The sequence below is a fragment of the Podarcis gaigeae genome, assembly GCF_964106915.1.
Source record: "Podarcis gaigeae genome assembly, chromosome: 15".
Lineage (NCBI taxonomy): Eukaryota > Metazoa > Chordata > Lepidosauria > Squamata > Lacertidae > Podarcis > Podarcis gaigeae.
The window spans coordinates 42,484,170-42,505,830 of NC_139692.1; the positions used below are offsets into that span (position 1 = coordinate 42,484,170).

Sequence of the window (21,661 nt, forward strand, 5' to 3'; positions counted from 1 at the left end):
CTCCATGTTCTAGAGCAGTCTACCACTGCTGGTGACTAGATCCTGGATTTCCTGTGGCTGGGGATGATCTGGTGGGGCTCTTCCTATGTCAGTTCTCAAGCGAGGAAATGGAACGTTGTACATGGTAGACCTTTCCTGCTGTCAGGTTGTAATAAATTTGGGGGGTTACTGTTCTTGCAGTCATTGTGTACATAAACATTTTGATGAACTCAATCAGAAAAAAAGAAAGAACTGGAAAGATGGCAGAGGGAGAGAGAGAGAAAGAGAGAGAGGGAGAGGGAGGGGGGGAGAGAGAGAGAGAGAGAGAGAGAGAGAGACGTTTGGCTTGTTTATTTTTCCAAAAGCATTTATTGATCAAAGGTCAAGATGCACCCTTCACTTTTTAAATAAATAATTTGGCTTCCCTGCCCCCCTGGAAGCAACACAAGACCTGCAAGGTCTTTGCAGAAGCAGCAAAGAAGGCTTGGCCAACCCAGTGTCGTCCAGGTCGCGTCACTCAATGGCAGTTGTGTGAAGGGTGCTTGGGGAGATGTGCCCCATGGAGACCCCACCTGGGCAGCCTGCTCAGTAGTACGTCTCTTTCTCTACCCAACCCCCTGGGTGCCGACGGATGAGGTACTTCCGGATCTCATCATAGACGAAGATCAGCACGCTGAAGGGCAGTGCGCAGAGCCACCAGGTGACCCGCAGCGGGAACATCCTCAGGGCCGCATCCAGCCCGGGGCAGTAGGACAGGAAGACGGCCAAGGTGGTCTCTTCCACGAGGCCGAAGATGAGGACCCTGTTGCGCATGCCCTGCTGGAAGAGGGAGAGCTTGCGTGTCTTGCAGATGATGAGGTCGGCCCACTGCACCACCACGATGCTGATGAAGAAGGCGGTGTGGCAGGTGTACTCCACCACCTTGCGCTGCGTGTAGGTCCACTCCTGCCCGTAGCTGTCTTCCAGGTCATTCTTGGTCTTGTCGTCCCAATCCAGGCGGAGGCCCAACAAGGTGAGAGGAAGGAAGCCGTTCTCCGCCATGATCACAAAGTAGGAGTAGAAGCCAGCCAGGGCCTGCATCATCCCAATCTGCCCGTACGCCATGCTGATGAGGCGCTGGTTCACCAGCTTGTCCTTCTTCGGGTCCCGCGGCTTCCTCTTCATGATGTCGCTCTCGGGGCCCTCATAGGCCAGGGAGATGGCTGGGACCATGTCCGTGCCGAGGTCGATGCACAGGATGGTGATGGTCCCCAGAGGGAGAGGGATGTTGAAGATGATGAACACCAGGAAGGGGGAGATCTCGGGGATGTTGCTGGTCAGGGTGTAGGCGATCGACTTCTTCAGGTTGTCGAAGATCAGGCGGCCTTCCTCCACACCCGTCACGATGGAGGCAAAGTTGTCGTCGAGGAGGATCATGTCCGCGGCCTGCTTGGAGACGTCGGAGCCGGCGATGCCCATGGCGATGCCAATGTCGGCCTTCTTCAGGGCCGGCGAGTCGTTCACCCCGTCGCCCGTCACGGCCACGATGGCCCCCTGCCTCTGGCACCCTTCCACAATGATCAGCTTCTGCTGCGGGGAGGTCCGGGCGAAGACGATCTCGGCGTGGTTCCTGAGGATGTTGTCCAGGTCCGCAGAGGTCATGTCCTTGAGGTTGGTGCCGTGGATGACGCAGGCTTTTGCATCCCTCGGGTTGACTTCGCTGACGGGAATGTTGAGCCGTGCAGCTATGTCCTCCACGGTCTCGCTTGTCTCGGAGATGATGCCCACGCCCCTGGCGATGGCCTTGGCCGTGATTGGGTGGTCTCCGGTCACCATGATCACCTTGATGCCGGCACTCCGGCACTTGCCCACGGCATCTGGCACAGCGGCACGGGGCGGGTCAATCATGGAGATGAGCCCCACAAAGCAGAGCTGCTTGATGGGAAAGTTGACCTTCTCTGCGTCAAACTTGAAATTCCTGGGAAACTGGCGCTCGGGGAGGTAGGAGTGACAGAAGCCCAGCACTCTCTCTCCCAGCCCGCCCAGTTCATCGTAGGCTTTTTGGAACTCCGCTTGCATCTTTTTGTCCATGTTCACCTCCTTCCCTTGGATCATAATGGTGGAGCAGCAGTCCAGGATCCTTTCGGGAGCTCCCTTCATCACCAGGATGTGGCCCTTGGGCTTGTCTTCAGCTTCGTGGATGGACAGCTGGTATTTGTTTGTGGAGTTGAAGGGGATCTCCACCACTTTGGGATTCTTCTCCCGCATCTTTGCCACGGGCCCAGCGGACAACTCTATGCATTTCAGGAGCGCGGACTCGGAAGCATCCCCAGTCGTCTCCCTCTTGGTGATGGGGACTGCCTCCTGACCCACTTTGAAGTCCGCTCTGTTGCACAGGCCCGCAATACGAGCCAGGGCTGCCCATGTTGGGGAGCGCTTGTTCAACATGGCCCCGGCCTGCTCCTCGGTGGTGTCCGCTTCGTGGATCTGGTTGTCCATCCACATGTGGGAGACGGTCATGCGGTTCTGAGTCAGGGTGCCCGTCTTGTCCGAGCAGATGGTGGAGGTGGAGCCCAGCGTCTCCACGGCCTCCAGGTTCTTCACGAGGCAGTTCTTGCGGGCCATGCGCTTGGCAGTCAGGGTGAGGCACACTGTGACTGTGGCCAGCAGCCCTTCGGGCACGTTGGCCACAATGATGCCGATCAGGAAGATGACGGCATGCAGCCAGGTGTAGCCGAGGACAATGGAGAGAGCAAAGAAGGACACACCTAGGAAGACGGCCACGGCTGTGATGATGTGGATGAAATGGGCTATTTCCCTGGCGATGGGGGTGGGGCCTTCCTCCAGGCCAGAAGCCAGGGAAGCGATGCGGCCCATCACCGTGTGGTCCCCCGTCATGATGACGATGCCACGGGCCGTGCCTTCCACGCAGTTGGTGGAGAAGAAGCAGATGTTGCGAGTCTCCAACGGGTTGTCGTTGGTGAAGTCTGGGGAGCGGCTCTGGGGCTCCGACTCGCCCGTCAGGGAGGAGTTGTCCACCTTGCAGCCGCTGGCGGAGATGATTCGCAAATCGGCGGGGATCCGGTCTCCGCCTTTGATCTCCACCAGGTCCCCCCTCACCACATCCTCGACGGAGATCTGTATCTTTTCCCCATCACGGATCACGAGGGCCTGCTGGGGCACCATGTGCTTGAAGGAGTCCATGATCTTGGAGCTCTTGGCCTCCTGGTAGTAGGAGAAGCAGCCCGTCACAATGACCACGGCCGTCAGCACGATTCCCAGGTAGAGGTTGTCCTTGAGGACATAGGGCTCCATCATGACCTGGATGCCGTAGGCCAAGAAGCAGAGAATGGACCCCAGCCACAGCAGCATGGAGAAGCCGCCAAACAGCTGCCGGCAGAACTTCACCCACTCCGGGGTGGTGGGGGGGGGCGTCAAGCTGTTTGGCCCCTCCCGAGCAAGGATCTCCGCGGCATGGGCGCTGGTCAGACCCTTGCTGAGGTCCACCCCATACTTTCTGCTGATTTCCTCCAGGGTCAACTTGTGGTCCTCAAGTTCCACTTCCTTTTTCAGGTCGTCCAGCGTATGTTTCTCATGACTCTTGCTCTTTGGCTTCCCCATGACAGATGCAAGACACTCCTCTTCTCACCCGTCTCTCAAGCTCCCACTCTCGATATCGTGCGGCACTGCTCTGGTGGGGCAGGTGTTAAACGAAGGAAGGGGGGACGGGCAAGTTGGGGGAAGGAGGGGACCCGGATCCCCAGGAGCGCCCCCTCCCAGGAGCTCCACCCCTCCACTAGCACAGCCAAGAGAAAGGATGTGAACAGCAGGCGAAGGATTGGCCCAAAGGCCACCTGTTAAAGGAACAGCCCTACCCACCTTTCCAACAGAGGGCGAAAAGGAGAAGCGAGGCCACGCCCCCTAACCACCAACCAACAAAGCTTCTGTGTCCTAGCAGCTGTGGCCCCACCCCTTGTGACCAAGGACACACCCACTCCCCTGGCATTGTTGCATCATGCAAGTCCTAGCTCTTAGCAACTGGGAACCAACCCCTGTCGATGGTGATGTCACACTGCCCTAGCAACAAGCAAAGGCCCAGCCCACAAAGATGGTGTCAATGCCCAGTGGCATCTCCAGGCACAGCTGGGATAAACCCCTTGTCTGAAACCCTGGAGAGCTGCTGCCAGCCAGTGTAGGCAGTACTGAGCTGAATGGACATCAATGATCTAACTTGGCAGAAGCCAGTTTCCTAAGTTCCTATTTAAACCAACCCTTCACTCAAAACCACGAGGACTGAAATAATAGAAGCATGGGGGATCATAGAATTGTAGAACCTCTGCTTAAAAACCTCCAAAGAAGGAGTGTCCATCAGCTCCTGAAGGAGGAGTCTGTTCCCCAGTCAAAGGGCTCTTACTATCAGAAAGTTATTCCTGATGTTCATTCGGAATCTGCTTTCTTGAAACTCGGAGTCATTGGTTCCTACCCTCCCTCCAGAACAGGAGAAAACAAGCTTTATTTTTAGGGGCTCAGCAGCAGAACACCTGCTTGGCATGCAGAAGCTCCCTGGTGGATTCCCACGTGTCTCTAGGCACAGCTGGGGGAAATCTAGAGAACTGCTGCCGGCCAGAGTATACAGTATTGAGCGAGGTGGATTCAGTGGTCTGACTTGGTAACATGCTTCTTGGGCTTCTATTCTTGGCCACCTTTACTGAACCCATAAGCAACCAGCTATGCTTCAGAAATCAACGTCTCAGCGTGGGAGACTCTCCCACGTCATCCCTTTGATTGTCTTTCCCTTAAAAAAAACACACAAAACCCCCTTATTTTGTTTCTTCCCTCTTTGAAGCGAACAGCCCCCAAAGAATGAAGCATTCATTCCCTGACAGTGCCAGGACCCTTAAATAAACCTCCCTGTCACCCTGGCCACGCATCCCTTCCCGGCTCAATTAAAATTCAGCCTTCGCGCTGTGATATGCGATGCAGCAACCGTTCCCTCTCCCACCTCTCCTTCCCTCTGCTGTTTGGGGATGCAGCGAACGTTGGGGCCGGTGAATGAGAGTGTCAGGCGGGTCAAGAGCTGAGACGGACACCCCGTCCTGCAGAGCCAAGCGCTTATTGTTTGGTCGCCGCTGGGCTTTCTCTTGCCGTGTGAAAAAATGTGTCGTAGTGCCATAGCAACCACAGAAGAAGGACAGCCACAGAGGGTCCAAAATAAGACCTCTTCCAGCTTTTGTCTTTAAAAAACACTTTCCTCCTTTTTAATGTTTCAAACTTCTGTCTCCCCACTACCACCAGTGGAAATGATGCCAGAAAATTATATTGGGAAGGGTGTTTTGAAAAAGGATTTGGTGGCAAAGAGGACCTGCGTGTTGCTGTTTAAGGGTTCACAGTTCCAAAGATCTGGTCTGTTTTTGGATCTCAAATAGTAATCAGTTTTCAACACACACCCTTTTGATAGATGGTTGCTTCTGGTATAAATAAGTGAAAGCAATAAAAAGGGGGTTGTTGTTTAGTCGTTTAGTCATGTCCGACTCTTCGTGACCCCCTGGACCAGAGCACACCAGGCAGTTTGGTCAGACTCATGCTGGTAGCTTCGAGAACACTGTCCCACCATCTCGTCCTCTGTCGTCCCCTTCTCCTTGTGCCCTCCATCTTTCCCAGCATCAGGGTCTTTTCCAGGGAGTCTTCTCTTCTCATGAGGTGGCCAAAGTCTTGGAGCCTCAGCTTCAGGATCTGTCGTTCCAGTGAGCACTCAGGGCTGATTTCCTTCAGAATGGATACGTTTGTTCTTCTTGCAGTCCATGGGACTCTCAAGAGTCTCCTCTAGCATCACAATTCAAAAGCATCCATTCTTCAGTGATCAGCCTTCTTTATGGTCCAGCTCTCACTTCCATACATCACTACTGGGAAAACCATAGCTGTAACTATACGGACCTTTGTTGGCAAGGTGGGGGAATGGCATTATTATCCATCGTTCTCATTCCATTTACATCCTACCTCTCCTGCTGGGAGCTCAAAGTGTCATACATGGTTCTCCCCTTTGCCGTTTCGTCCTCACAACAGCCCTGCAAGGTAGTTCAGGCTGTGACTGGCTCGTAGTCACCCAGGGAGCTTCAAAGCTTGGGTCAGGATTAGAACGGGCTGACAGCGAGGTTATAAGTCCCTTAGCCTGTTCAAACACTCCCTCACAAGTTCAGAAGAGAGGTGGCCCTGCTCAGACCCAGGTTCCAGATGCGGCCCTCCAGATCTCTCTGCCTGGCCCTCTGGGTTCTCCTCAGGCCACATCCTGCACCCTCCATGGAGTGCTTTTTCCTGGATGGAAATGTGTCATTGAACGGTGGCACATGCCCCATGCTTGCCTGGATGGAAGCTGTGTGTGTGTGTGTGTGTGTGTGTGTGTGTGTGTGTGAACTGCCATCTTTTGCATGCAAAGGTAGAAATTGGGCCCTGCCCACAAGGGCCATTCAGCCTCCAGAAGGTTGCCGCTGGTACAATGGGGCCCATGGGCTCACAAAATGTTCCCTACCCCTGTCGCAGAGCTCTCTTGTTCAGTTGGTGAACCTTTCAAGGGCTGGGTGGGTGTGGAGAAACAGATTCTATCAGCATAGAGATAAAAGGCATAACCTACCCAGAAAAACAAACTTACGTTTATCTGTTTTCCCCAAAGGACAGGGAAAATTGGTTGGCAATTAACAGGGTCAGGAACTCGCTTGAGGAATGCTATTTTTATTGGCTAACCCTCATTTTTCAAGCATCCCACAAGCCCCCTCATTTCCCTTGTTTAGCGAGTTGAAAATCGCCTCCAAATGTTTCCTTAAGCACCGTAGTCTCCTTCTATCTATTCTAGGCAATCCAGGAGCTGTCCGTGGTGTTGAATGAAGGCATTTCACGCAGCTCCCTTGACTTGGAATCTTAGAATCAGAGATTTTGAAGGGACCTCTAGAATAATGTAGCTTTATCGCCTGCAATGCAGGAATCTCAACTAAAGCATCTATGACAGATGGCCATCCAACCTCTGCTTAAAAACCACTAAGGAAGGAGAGTCCGCCAGCTCCCGAGGGAGTCTGTTCCACTGTAGAACAGCTCTTACTGTCAGAAAGTTCTTCCTAACGTTTAGTCGGAATCTCCTTCCTTGTAACTTGAAGCCTTTGGTTTAGGTCCTGCCTTCTGGAGCAGGAGAAAACAAGCTTGCTCCATCTTCCAGGTGACAGCGCTTTAGATATTGGAAGATAACTTAACATACCTCTCTGCTCACTCTCCTCTTTTGCAGGCTCAATGTACCCAGCTCCCTCAAGGCTTAGTTTCCAGACCCTTTATCATCTTGGTTCCCCTCCTCTGCATGTGTCCCAGCTTGTAAATTTGGGACAGTGTTAGAAACTGTCGAAGCCCAGATGAAAATGGAATTGCAGGTTGCTTCTGGATCAGGCCATAGGGGGCACATCTAGTGCAGCAACCTGTCCTCACAGTGGCCAAATAGACGTCCCAATGGGAAGCCCCAAAGTAGAACCTGAATGACAGCAACTCTCCCCAGTTCACTAGCTTCTGGCATTCAGAGGCATCCCATTGCAGTTTTATGGGGTTGTAAGACGTGGGTTGCGCTGTGGGTTAGACCACAGAGCCTAGGACTTGTCGATCAGAAGGTCGGCGGTTCGAATCCCTGCGACGGGGTGAGCTCCCGTTGCTCGGTCCCTGCTCCTGCCAACTTAGCAGTTCGAAAGCACATCAAAGTGCAAGTAGATAAATAGGTACCGCTCCGGCGGGAAGGTAAATGGTGTTTCCGTGCGCTGCTCTGGTTCGCCAGAAGCGGCTTAGTCATGCTGGCCACATGACCCGGAAGCTGTATGCCGGCTCCCTCGGCCAATAAAGCGAGTTGAGCGCCGCAACCCCAGAGTCGGTCACAACTGGACCTAATGGTCAGGGGTCCCTTTACCTTTAAGTTGTCATGACTAGTGATGTGAGGTGAGAATATTCTCAAGAATTTAACATCACTAATCACGACCCCATTGAATTGAGCCTTGGCAGTCATAGCAAGCCAGCACAGGGTTCGGATCTATACTTAGAGTAGGCCTCTTGAAATTAGCACACATTACAGTCATAGGAACCTTAATTTCCTTGAGTCTTCTCTTGAGTAGAACATAGCTGCCAACAAGCACAGAAATTTAGATGATGGTGCGGTTTAATTAGGAAACATTTTCTTAACCAGATTCCATTATTTCTTAGAAATACCACAGACTCCTTGTCATTCATACGGGAGCGGTAAGGATTTCTTTAAAGAACAACAGAGGATTTTTATCATCTGCTTAGAGGCATTCAAAGCCCAAATCAGCAGAATAATAAGCCAAGCAGATGTGAAGGCACTATCTTGCTAAGGACTGTTAGAAAAATCTTTCTTGGAAATGTGAGCTTGAAAGAACAATAGTCTTCTGCTGCTGATCTAACTAACATGTGCTTGAGAACCCATTTAATACTTTTTCATTAAAGATCTCCCGGCTCACCTTTGAACGAGTCTTTGGCAAAAAGAAAAAGAAAAAGGATAAATGTTTCCTGCCTGGAGATCCATGACTGGTGCATTCTATAAAACAAAGTGAATAACAACTCTGTCCTTGAGATCAACTTCTTTTTTCAGAGATAAGGTGGTGATTAATTGAAATTTTGTTCCCGTCAGAGATTGCTGTGTGTGTGTAAATAAATAAATGGTTGAGGCTCCCAGCCTTCTGTGGCATCCTGCCGTAAATATTTCTCCAGTGATGGAAAAAGAATCAGTTCCTGGCTGTTTGAAAGTGAAGATACTAAGAGATTACCTGATGGCCCTTTAAGGCAGGCCTGTGGAACCACCAAGGGCCACATTGACTTGTGCAGAACCTTCCAGGGGCCATAGGAGGAGCGCCCTGTTTGTGGGCTTCCCAGTAGGATCGGATTGGCTTCTGTAGAAAGTTGGATGGTGGATTAGGCCGGGGATGGGGAACTGGTGGCCCTGGTGGACTACAGCTCCCATCATCCCTGACATTCGGCAACGCTGGCTCATGGGAAGTGTAGTCCAAGCATATCAGGAGGGCCACATGATCCCTGTTCCTGGACTAGATAGAGCTTGGGTCTGATTCAGCAGGGTTCTTGCTTCGTCCTTATTTGTTATAGTCCTATATAGCCATGTTTGCCAAGATCATCCTCGTTTTAGTTGAAGGCACACTGCCTTAAGTTCATCCATCAAGTAATGCAAACGATGTTCAAAGGGCAAATTGGCTTGGTGGAAGAAAAGCATCTTAATAAAAGTGACTGATTCTCCCCACCTGCCCCCAACCCCCGACCCGCTGTTGAGAAGATGTATGAACCCATCTTGCTGAACTCATCAAATCCTCCCCCTCGGGTGGGAGACGGTTGACCCCCTCTCGGAACAATTCAAAACAAGAGGCTTGGTGATGGGCGAGACTTCACTTGGTAAAAGGCCAACGTCATATATCACAAGGGGGGTGGGCCTGAGCAACGGAGCCAGCAAGATTGTAGTTCCGTGAAGGTTTTACACAGCCTTGGCACAAGTGAGTTTTGAACCCAGGACCTTGGCTTCATAGCCAGGAATACTACATGCATTTAGAGCAGGGGTTGCCAGGTCCTGGTGGGAATGGATCAGACCGAAGGCCTGTTTAGACCAGTGCCGTGTTCACACAGTGACCAACCAGAAGCCCCATTGGGAAACCCATAAGCAAACTCTGAGCGCAGCAGCACTCTCGCTACCTGAGATTCCCAGCAACTATTCAGACTCAGGAGCTAGGCAGCTTTTATAGAACCAGGCGGAACCCTACCGGGCCTTTTATTGTCACTTGATCTCCGCTGAGTTGGAATCCGTTACAGAATTAGAGATAAGAGTTTATGAGTAGAGATAAGTTCATGTTAGTCCATAGTCAGATTCGACGTGAAGGTCTCAGTTTCAATCATTGAGCAGAAGTCAGAAGTCAATTATGGGTCAGAAACCAGGACAGGGCCCTGTTTCAAAGTATTCACCTTCATCAGCTAATTTTTAAGGGGAAGGTTGAATAATTTGTATAAATAGATCCTGTTATTTTCTACGTTTCCCAGAGATAACAACTAAGTGTGGGTAGACCAGTGTGTATCTCATAAACTCTTATCTCTAATTCTGTATCGAATGATTGTGTCATACATATCCTTTGAGTTTGTAATCTCTATTTGAGTTTGTAATCCTTGTCAGAATACATACCTTTGAATGGATTAGTTTTTGTTACAATTGACTATTGATTTGCGAGTAGGGACCACTCCCACTACTGAAACTTATATCGGCCAGAGTTCTTGGTGTGCTTTTTTCTCGGTATATTTAATAAGAAGAACTCCAACTTATTCCTGGTGGGGGTGCAACAGAGTGCTAGTCTTTCACTCCTTCTCCCCCACAAACCTCCAATTTGGTTCAGGCCAACAACCAGTCTAGCTCAGTATCCTGTTCTCCCAGGGACCAGCCAGGTCCCCCGCTGGGCAGCCCGCAAGCTGAGAATCCTCCGGAAAAACAATCTCTCAAAGGACCTGTTGATGGCATTTTACCATTGTACTGTGGAGAGTATATTAACTTACGGTCTCTGTGTGTGGTTTGGGAGCTGCACGGTCAGGGGAAAAACAATGCTGCCCAGGGTTGTAAAGACTGCGGAGAGAATAATTGGGTGCACTCTTCCCACCTTGGATCAAATCTATGCTTCCAGGTGCCATAAGAAAGCTGCAGAGATAGCGCAGGATAGTGCGCACCCCAGAAATGATCTCTTTCAGCTTCTGCCTTCTGGAAGAAGGTACAGGGTTATTAAGACTAGGACTAGCCACCTGAGAAACAGTTTCTACCCAAATGCGATTTTGGTTTTAAACGCATTGTAAGGAGTTTGTATGGGAGTATATTGTATTTAAAAATGGGGTATCAGAGTTTTTAGGGGGCTAACCAGGTTGGGATAGCTGGGATAGCATGCTTGTTGGGTTTTGGATGTCTTATGTGGATTTTTCAATTTCGTTGTTATGTATGGTGTCACCGGAAATCACCCCCCCCCCCTTATCTACACGTGTACCACACAAGCACCACACACACATACACGCTACTCCCCTCCCTGACCCGAGAGATGTCCCTTTAGAGGGTCATCTCCTAAAAGCCTTCCGTAAATAAGGAAGCGCTAGACTGACAACCGTTCGCCATAAGCGCTCCGCTTATGGCCCCATTTTACTGTGAGTAGACCGGGTGCCTGAACTCTAGGTCAAACAGCAGCCGCCTCAGCCAATCATCGTTGCCGAACAGCGCCCCTGGTGGCGGCCGCGCTGGTACTGCAGCCGGCATTCGCTGCGTCCCTGTTTGACAGCCCACTAATACAACGTTTCCGAGTTCAGTCAACCATGACTGATCCAATCAAGACCTTGTTACATTGTTTCCTGAACTTGGAACTGGTTTGAACTTCAAAGACTTTCGCCGTTTTATATTCACCAAAAATCAGCCGTATGTCGGATTTTCATCGGACCACTTTTATTCCACTACACGTTACAAGGACTATCAAAGGGGGGTGACTTGGGACAGAGCGGCCATAATCCCTTGACCGAGCAGTCACGTACTTTCCCTGCTGACAGGATAACCTTGATAGCCCTCGCGATGAACTCAGACACAGGGCCATCAGGGATACAATAACTTGCATATCTTAGTGTATTCCACGCAGACTCTCACAAAGGACACTGACCGAATTCCCCTCAGGGGGCAGGAAACTTCGCCCTTCTCCTTTGTTTTTCAGAGTGACTCATGTGGGGAGGGGAGAGGAAGCTCTAGCCAGGTGTCAGGACACTCGGATTACCTGTGAAGCCCCTCCTCGACTCCTCCTAATTCTAATGTAATCATGATGTAAATATGATGTAATTCTGGGGGTGTAGTTTGGGGGATTAGCAACTAATAAAAGTTAGGGTCATCTTTTGTTCGGGGCTTCCATCTTGTTTCACCTCGTGGACGGTGGGAGCCCTGTCGCGACAGTCTTTTTCCCTAAATAAAGACCAAGCCTCCTGGCTGCTGTTTTGCTCTGACTTGCCCTGGTCGGTGTCTTGTTTGTCCAAGAGAGCCCTCGGATTTTTCCCGTAACAGTTTTGGCGACCGTGCTCAGGGACCCTTGGTTCTCCTGCAGAGGTGAGAGGGGAGATAGAGGGGATCGGGCGCCACTGGGCAACCTTAGCCCAGGGATCCTTTTTTTCCTCTCCCTGCCTCCTCTTTGCGGGCGGTAATCAACCGTCACCAGAAGCCCGACCAGGGAGAGCAAAGGCGAGGTAAAAGCCGGCTAAAAAAAGAAAAAGGATCCCGGGATCTGCGGGGGACATCTTCGAACGTGAGTATGGTTTGAAGTAAAACACATTGGGAGGCGGGTGGAGAAGCAGCGTCCTCACGACAGCCAGACTTTCCTTCTTTCATTTCTGACGTTCCCTCTCGGGGTCGGCCAGGAACGTCTTACCTCTATTCTTTTCTCCCCCGACTCTCTCCTTTCGGAAAGTGGCCAGGGAGGTCGCGGAACTTTACTGTCTGACGTTCCCTCTCGGGGTCGTCCAGGAACGTCAAATCCTTTCCCTTCTCTCCCCCCAATTTCTTACGCGGGACATAACCGGGGAAATTGTGGTACTTTTACTGTTTTCCGACGTTCCCTCTCGGGGTCGTCCAGGAACGTCTCAATCTCTCTATCCCTTTTCTCCCCCGTTTTCCGTCTTGGCATTAAGTCCGGGAAAGCGTGGCTCTTTACTGTTTTCTCTGACGTCCCTCTTTCGGAGTCGTCCAGAGGGGTCCATCCAAGCTTTCTCTCTCTCTCACTCTCTCCTTTCTTGTCTAAAATGCAAACGAAGCCGCCCCTCCTGCCTGGCGACCTTTGTTAGGGATGACCCGGGTACGTGAGAACGCAAGGTCGTTTGTTTCCTTTCCAAACTATCGTTTTTCTCGGACCTTGATCTGGCATTGCACTGCGCAAGCGTCCAGTAGGGGTTCTGAATTTAGTCTCAAAGACTAGGTAGGAGGCTGTCGTGGAGGGTAGAAGGGGTGGCTCACAAGTTGGGACCCCACACTAGGACCAGTTGTGTAAGTAGTACTGCAGTGGAAATTCAGGAGTTGTGTTTATAAATCGGGTAGAGAGAAGGACCCGTGAGTTCAAGGCTGATGTTTTAAAGTATAGATGATAAGTCAGTTACAGTTAATGGTAGAAAGGATTAAAATCAATAGGAATAAGCTGAGGTACCTAAAAAAGACTGAGAAAAAAATATATATATATATATATTATTTTTTTATTTCCCTCTTCGTGTGTGTGTGCGTGTGTCCCCTTGTCTGTCTATTTTCCCTTCGTAGTATACACCGCTAGCGAACCCCATTTCCATAGAACAGAGCAATGGGAGCCAACGTTTCTCAACACTCTGACTGGACTCCTCCTAGCGATAAGGCTTCTATGAAGCCTTTTCGCTCCGGGAAAGACTCCGATACCCCTCTGCAATTTGTCCTTCTCAACTGGAAGGAACTGAGAGGGAGAAAGGGACTCTCAAAGTCCAAACTGAGAGATCTCTGTAACATCTCGTGGGTCGCTTTTACCCACCACCTGGAACCATCCTCCCAATGGCCGCCTCATGGTTCCTTTAATCTCATAAAAATGCAAGCACTTAAGTCTTATTTGGTTGACGAGAAACCCCAACAAGTATATTACCTAAATGTCTTCGTTGAAGCCCGTGAATTATTTCAACGGCAACAAGCGCAAATTGCCCGTCAGATGGCAGTCCTGAAACCAACTAGACCCCCTCCATATGACGAGATTAGAGCCCAGGAGGAACAATTGGATAGGACCCTCGTCCCATTCTACTACCCCGAACCACAAACTCCCCGATTACCAGGACCCGGGGCAGGAGACAGGACAGGATCCGGTGGAGGGGGCGCGGGACCGAGGGAAAACGCAACAGATCCAACTGCCGTTACCCCTTCCCAAGGTATGGGACTAGGACAACGCGTAGTGGACCCACCCGCTGCTGCCTCTTTTCAAAATATACCGGGTGTCTCACCACTTAACCCTTCCTCAAGTGCTCCCACCGCGGGAGAAGACCAAGTAGGCTTAGAACTGGGACCCCTCCTAAATGGACAACTTCTAAACGGAGAAAGAGAGGGACCTGTCTCTAGCAGAACTAGAAACAGGGATAATCTGCAGAATGGAGAAATAGAAGGTGCTTTCCCTCTGCGTGCGTTACCTATACCTCCAGCCAGGGCAGGAGACCCACCACGCATGGTCTTTACTCATCAGCCCTTTCTTACCTCGGACTTGATGAATTGGTCTGACAAGATGCCCTCCTTAAGAGACGACCCCGACAAATGCCACCGCCAAGTGGCCACCATTTTCTCTACTCACAATCCTACTTGGGCAGATGTTCATATGTTGCTTGGGGCCCTTTTTAATGAAGCAGAGAAGCGAGAAATATTGGCAAAAGCGGGGGAGGCTCTAACGCGAGAAGGCTATCAACCAAATCGCCCCGCCTCGATGACCCCACTGACCGCCCAGACGATACTTAATGATCCAGACTGGGACTACAACACTGACAATGGCATATGGGGTTTGAAAATTTTCAAAAAGGCCATCTTAGATGGAATAAAAGCTGCTGGTCAGCGAACCGTGAACTGGACAAAGGTCCAGGCCGTCCTTCAAGGGCCAGAAGAACACCCGTCCGATTATTACTCCCGTCTAGTCTCTGCTATCAAGACCTGGGGTGGGATAGACCCGGAAAGTCCCCAGCATGAGGTCATAGTCAAAGGCTTCTTCAAAGACCAGGCAACGGCAGATATAAGGAAAGCCCTAAACTCTCACCTGGGGTACGACGGAAAGACTATAACCGAAATCCTTTCCATCGCCAAGTCGGTCTTTAATTCTAGGGACGAGCGGAGAAAGAAAGATCAGAAACCCGACTCGCCGCGAGTTTTAGCTTATGCGGGAGGGGTTTCCCCGTACAAGGACAAAAGTAAACAAAGAGGACCTGACCCCCGGGACAACCGCATTTGCTATAAATGCGAGGAAATAGGACATGTAAGGAGATTTTGCCCCCTCCTGACTGACACTGGAAGACCAGAATACAGAGACCAAAAAACGTACAGAACAAATTATCGAGACTCTAGCTACCCCAGGTCCAGAGAATCAGACCCCTCATATGGATATATTCCACCTACGACTCAGCCGCCACATCGGGAGGGTCCACCACTTCCACAACCAAGATCTAGGAACCCCACTCAAAACCCTATAAATCCCTTCAAATCGGCAAATCGCAACACTAGTCCAGCTCATGAGATGGTGATGGACGAGTATCAATCACATTGACAATTAGAAGCAGATCCCGCCTCCTTCTCCTTTCTCTGTCCCGTTTTACAACTGTCATCTTCCGACCCAATTTGCACAATGCAAATCGATGGACAGTCCTACGATTGTCTTTTAGATACGGGGGCTACCTACTCCACCCTCACAAATAGCCATCTGACCCCCGGGGAAGACACCAGAACCGTAATGGGACTGGACGGAATCCCTCGAAACTGTCCCCTTTCCCGACCTGCGAAGGTTTCTGTTGGACCGCTATCCGTTAAACATACTTTCTTGTTGACTTCTAGCCCCGTCAACCTATTGGGGAGGGATCTGCTCTGTAAATTAAACGCCACCATACAATGTGGCCAAGAAGGAATTTATCTACATATGCCGAATGAATCCATCTTTAGTTTCCAAGGAGTCTTACAGGAAGCCCGCAACACCACAATTGATCTTCCGCCCGAATTGTTAGACAATGTCTCCCCTTCTTTATGGGGAACCGAGTCAACCTCCGTGGGGCTCTTAAGGTCCGCAGTCCCAGTCAAAATTAACTACAGAAAGGATCTACCTTTCCCTTGCACAAAGCAATATCCCCTTCCTCCAGACGCAATAGACGGACTGACCCCAATGATTGACGAATTCCTGAGAATGGGAGTTTTAATACCATGCGCCTCTCCCTGCAACACCCCTCTTCTTCCCGTCAAAAAGCCTAACACAAACCCCGTCAAATGGCGGCTGGTCCAGGATCTCAGACTCGTTAATTCTTTCGTCATCCCCCGCCACGCGGTAGTTGCTAACCCACACCACCTCCTAAGCACCATTCCGGAAGGAACTGTGGTGTATTCTGTCATAGACCTATGCTCCGCTTTCTTCAGCATTCCTGTAGACCCAGAAAGCCAATTCCTATTTGCCTTCACCTGGCAGACAGGGCAGTTAACGTGGACCCGACTGCCCCAAGGATATGTAGAATCCCCAGCGATTTTTTCATCAATATTACACCAAGACTTATCGGACGTGACTCTACCGGGGGGCTCAGCTCTCAGACTTTATGTTGATGATATTTTACTCTGTTCTCGGAACCTAGAATCTTGCAAGAACGACACTATAACTCTCCTAAATATATTAGCACAAAAGGGACACAAAGTATCCCCAAAAAAGGTACAATACTGCAAAAGGGAAGTGAAATATCTTGGCCACATCTTAGGAGAGGGCACTCGAGCACTAACCACGGACCGAATTGAGGCTATAACCAAATTACCCTTACCAAAAACAAAAAGGCAACTCCGGGGTTTCATTGGAATGAGTGGATTCTGCCGAGCATGGATTCCGCGCTACGGGGAATTCACCCGCCCCCTCACAGCAATGACACACGACAATGCCCCAGATCAACTACAGTGGTCTGCGGAGGCGCTTGAAGCCTTTGAATCTATTAAGAAAGAGCTGCGGTCCTCTCCTGCCCTTGGACTTCCGGATTATAGACTACCCTTTTCCTTATTCGTACACGAGAATAAAGGAGTAGCTTCAGGCGTCCTTACACAACCCTTCCAAGGGAGGAATAGACCTGTCGCTTATTACAGCCTTCAACTAGACACGACCGTATTAGGAAACGTAGGATGCCTTAGGGCCGTAGCAGCCGCAGCCCTACTCCTAGAAAAGGCACAAGAAACTGTCCTGGGACATGATCTAACAGTTAACGTTCCACATGCCGTTGCAACCCTCCTTAGCTTGCAAGGGTGTCAACGCTTTACAATACAACGTTTAAATCGATATGAGGCCATTCTCCTCAGCCCATCTAATGTCACTATAAAAAGAGTCAATTCACTGAATCCTGCAACCCTCCTGCCTCTTCCCGATGATGGCACCCCACACCATGACTGTTCCCAGATAGTCCGCCATGTGGAGAAACCTCGGGAAGATCTCGATTACCTCCCTCTAACAGAGCCTGATCTCATTTTGTATACGGACGGGAGCTCCAAGGTTGTGGGAGGTGAACGGAAGAGTGGATATGCTATAGTAACCGATAGCGAAATCCTAGAAGCGCGACCAGTCCATCCCAAATACAGTGCACAAGCGGCTGAACTTATTGCTTTGATTAGAGCTTGTGAACTAGGGGCGGGACAACGCATCACGATTTACACGGATTCGAAGTACTGTTTTGGGTTGGTGCATGCTACCGGACAAATCTGGTTACAAAGGGGTTTCTTGACCACTGCAGGCACTCAAATTGCACATGCATCCCTAGTGCAACGCCTCATGAATTCTATCCACCTCCCTGAGGCAATTGCAGTCGTACATTGCAAAGCGCACACAAAGGGCAGAGACCCTGTGTCAACAGGGAACAGACGCGCTGATAGTGCAGCACAAGATGCAGCCCTTTTACCTCTTTCTGCAGATAATGAATTCCAAGGACCACAAGTTCTATCAGATATAAATTACACTGAGATGTACAAAACTGCAACCCCTGACGAGATTAAAAAATGGCAAGAACAGGGAGCCCGCTTAGAAAATGACGTCTGGTATTTCCCAGATAAAAGACTCATAATGCCTAGGCTATGGGTACCTAAACATCTAAGAATTCTACACCAACGTACCCACTGGGGGAGAGAAAAACTGATTGACACAATACAACGCTGCTGGTACGCCCCAGGTCTTGCACTTGCCGCTAAAGCCGCTGTCAAAAATTGCCATACTTGTCAGAGTTTTAACCCAAAACATACCGCCAGATGCCCACCAGGGGCCAGACCATGGGCTTTTGTACCATTCGAAAGCCTTCAAGTAGATTTTATAGATCTTCCTCCCTGCCAAGGCTACAAGCATGCTTTGGTAATCATTGATCAGTTAACAGGGTGGGTCGAATGCTTCCCTACTCGCAGGACAACTGCACACATCGTCGCAAAGATTTTAATACAAGAAATCATACCCCGTTTCGGAGTCCCTAGACACATCGACAGCGACAGGGGCTCACATTTCACGTCAGACATAATCCAACAAGTAGCCAGTGCCCTTGGAGTCAAATGGAAATTACATACCCCATACCATCCTCCTTCCTCCGGACAGGTCGAAAGAATGAACCAGCAACTTAAAACACAGCTGGGAAAACTTTGCAAAGACTCTGGCATCAAATGGGTCAATGCCCTTCCACTAGTTCTCCATAATTTGAGAGCATGTCCCCGGGGAAACCTCAAAATATCTCCTTATGAATTACTATTCGGACGACCTTCCCCAGTATACAACACCCAGTTTCCAACATCAGAATTAGAGGTGGGCGAATCAGAATTAACCAACTACGTAATACAGCTGCAAAAACAACTCACTCTTCTCCACAAATATGCAGCCTCAAGTCAAAACATTCCGTTAGATGAAAATATCCACCCATACCAACCAGGGGACTGGATACTAGCGAAAACCTACCATAAGATACCCCTACGGCCCACCTGGGAGGGTCCTTACCAAGTACTTTTAACCACTCCAACTTCCGTTAAGGTAGCAGAAAAGACGGCCTGGTTGCATCACACACGCTGCAAACCCGCTTCACCACCTGAACCTACCGCTGACGACTCACCCTACAGCGTCCCAGGCCGTCCGGCAGACGACACCGATACAGAAGACGACCAACAGACCGGACCAGATCGGGGCACGAATCGAGCCCAACAGACCGGACCAGATCGGGGCACGAATCGAGCCCAACAGACCGGACCAGATCGGGGCACGAATCGAGCCCAACAGACCGGACCAGATCGGGGCACGAATCGAGCCCAACAGACCGGACCTGACCAACCACACACACCAGCCCATTGGACCTCAGAGATAACCACAGCAGCCGACCACAACGGCCAACCCCCAATTCGCCTCAAACTCCGAAAAACACACACCCCCGTTTGACAGCTCCATCTGACAGCTCCATCTGACAGCTCTATCTGACAGCTCCATCTGACAGCTCCATCTGACAGCCCCGGTTGACAGCTCCATCTGACAGCTCCATCTGACAGCTCCGTTCAACAACTCTACCTGCCAACCCGACATTGCAATGACAACCACGATACCCACCTTGCTCTTCCTTTCTATTACCTCTGCCCTTTCTCAACATTCCATGAACACTCACGCCTCGTGCCCTGGACTACAAATGGAATACAAATATCTAGACTTTGGAATTGTCGATATGGTGAAGACAGGGACCCCAGACCGACTAGGGGATTTTGATTTCTGCTTACCCGAAACCCGTGTGCTCCTTCGACATTCCATACAACCTATCCTCACTATTCACCAGACTTGGGAACTTTTTATTCGGTCGCCCTCCTACACGTCAATGGGCAAGCTCATCCTCACCAAAGATGGCCCTTGGAACCGAGCCCACTGCCTCAATGGTTCCTATATACTCTTTTCTGATGGTACCCCTAAACAAACTCTCAACTGGACACTTTTAGACAATGGTGGCAGTGAATCAGTCTATACTGACAAAAATCACCCCACAGACCATCTCATTCATGGCTTTTACTGTAAACGAGTGGATTCCGCTCCCCGCCAAACTATCCTACAGGGAGTTTGCCTCCGAAGGTACTGCTGCGTCTGGGACATCGGACTCGCCTCCGGTTGGGACGGGAAAGCATACCTCGAAGGCTGGCACCACTCAATTACACCTCCAGCAGAATGGGACACTACCGGACCCCAAAGGTGTGGAGGTCTCGCCACGAATCTCACCTACCTACTCCGCCAAGACCCCCTTCACCCCGCGGGTACCGCACCTCGACAAAGGGGGGAACTGTCAATATCTGAAAACACCAACAATAATGACTTTTTGTCCACTTGGCATTCCAACACCTATGTGAAATTAATCTCTCAAATTGCAAAACAAACAACCAAGGACTGCTGGATCTGTGCCAATGCTCCCGCACACCTTCACAGTGGCATACCATTTCTAGGAGTACCTCTCACTCTGCAACAACACCTCTCCGCTGACGTGCAGTCCTGGAACCTGACTGCTGTGAACTTCACCCACCAGTACATCTACCTGACTGGACCTACAACGGGTGACCTTTGCCGAAAGTTCAGCGGGAACGACAAAGTTATCGGCGAGAGCACCTGTAAGTACACCATTGACATTACTCTAAATGGCAAAATTACCCTATGGCACCAAGGCGACCCCTCCATCCACCCCACCTTAATGTCTGCATGGAGATACGTTATGGCCCTACCTAACTCCTGGAGCCCCTCCCCGGTCACCCAGTGCTTTTTCCGCGCCTTTCTCACCGGCCGCATAGACTCATGCCTACAAGGATTGTTTTGGGTTTGTGGCCATCGCGGCTATGTATGGGCCAGCCCCCACTCCCGTGGCACTTGTTATCTCGGCCTGATCTTGCCTGGAGTCCGGGTCACCCAAGATTTACCCCCTGGAAGAAGACGCAATAAGAGAGCAAAGGACTTGTCACAACTCTCTGACGTAGCGGCCAATAGCGAAACTTATGGCCGGGCTCTCTTTCCTGCGTATGGAGCCGGCTCCAACCATGTTGATATCCTTAAATTAACAGACATCCTACTAAATTTCATGGAAGAGTCCAATGCGGCAACTCAATCTATCCTGACGGAGTTAACGGAAGTCAGGCAGACCGCGATACAGAACCGCCTTGCTTTAGATTACGTACTCGCCTCGACCGGAGGCGTTTGTGCCCTCGTCGGAACCGAATGCTGCACACACGTGTCCGATCAAACCCTCAATATCACTGGACACCTTAACAACATCCATAAACTGACGGACGGACTTAAAAATATCCAACACGAAGGACTGTCCGATACCCAGTTGTGGAGCTGGCTGCCTGGGTCAGACTGGATGAAACAACTCTTAGGAAACGGACTCCTGATCCTCATAACTGTAACCATTTGCATTTCCGTCTTCTGCTGCGCAATCCACTGCTTCCCCATGTGCTGTCAGACGTGCGGCTCTTGCCTTCCGACTCTTCGCCCGCGATCAGTTACTGCCCACAGACTGCCGGCCCCAAGAACCCAAGCGACTCCCATCGAAATGGGGGCCCTGAGGAACTTCCAAGATCCGGATTCTAGGTATGGCATGTCCGACTTTTATTGATTGTACGGAGAAAAGGATTGCGCGGTTTTCCTACCTTCGCAATCTTATCTCCGAAGGGGGGAACTGTCACCGGAAATCACCCCCCCTTATCTACACGTGTACCACACAAGCACCACACACACATACACGCTACTCCCCTCCCTGACCCGAGAGATGTCCCTTTAGAGGGTCATCTCCTAAAAGCCTTCCGTAAATAAGGAAGCGCTAGACTGACAACCGTTCGCCATAAGCGCTCCGCTTATGGCCCCATTTTACTGTGAGTAGACCGGGTGCCTGAACTCTAGGTCAAACAGCAGCCGCCTCAGCCAATCATCGT

The 21,661-nt window shown here is 50.6% G+C and overlaps 1 protein-coding gene and 1 pseudogene across 2 annotated transcripts in view; one reads left to right on the forward strand and one right to left on the reverse strand.

The window, feature by feature from the left end:
- The window catches only part of LHFPL7 (LHFPL tetraspan subfamily member 7), an 83,946-nt gene that overhangs the window by 50,115 nt on the left and 12,170 nt on the right, over positions 1-21,661 (forward strand). The window lies entirely within an intron of this gene.
- On the reverse strand, positions 329-3,927 carry LOC310832807 (sodium/potassium-transporting ATPase subunit alpha-2 pseudogene; annotated as a pseudogene). The gene has a single exon. The product of its transcript is annotated as a sodium/potassium-transporting ATPase subunit alpha-2 pseudogene (transcript).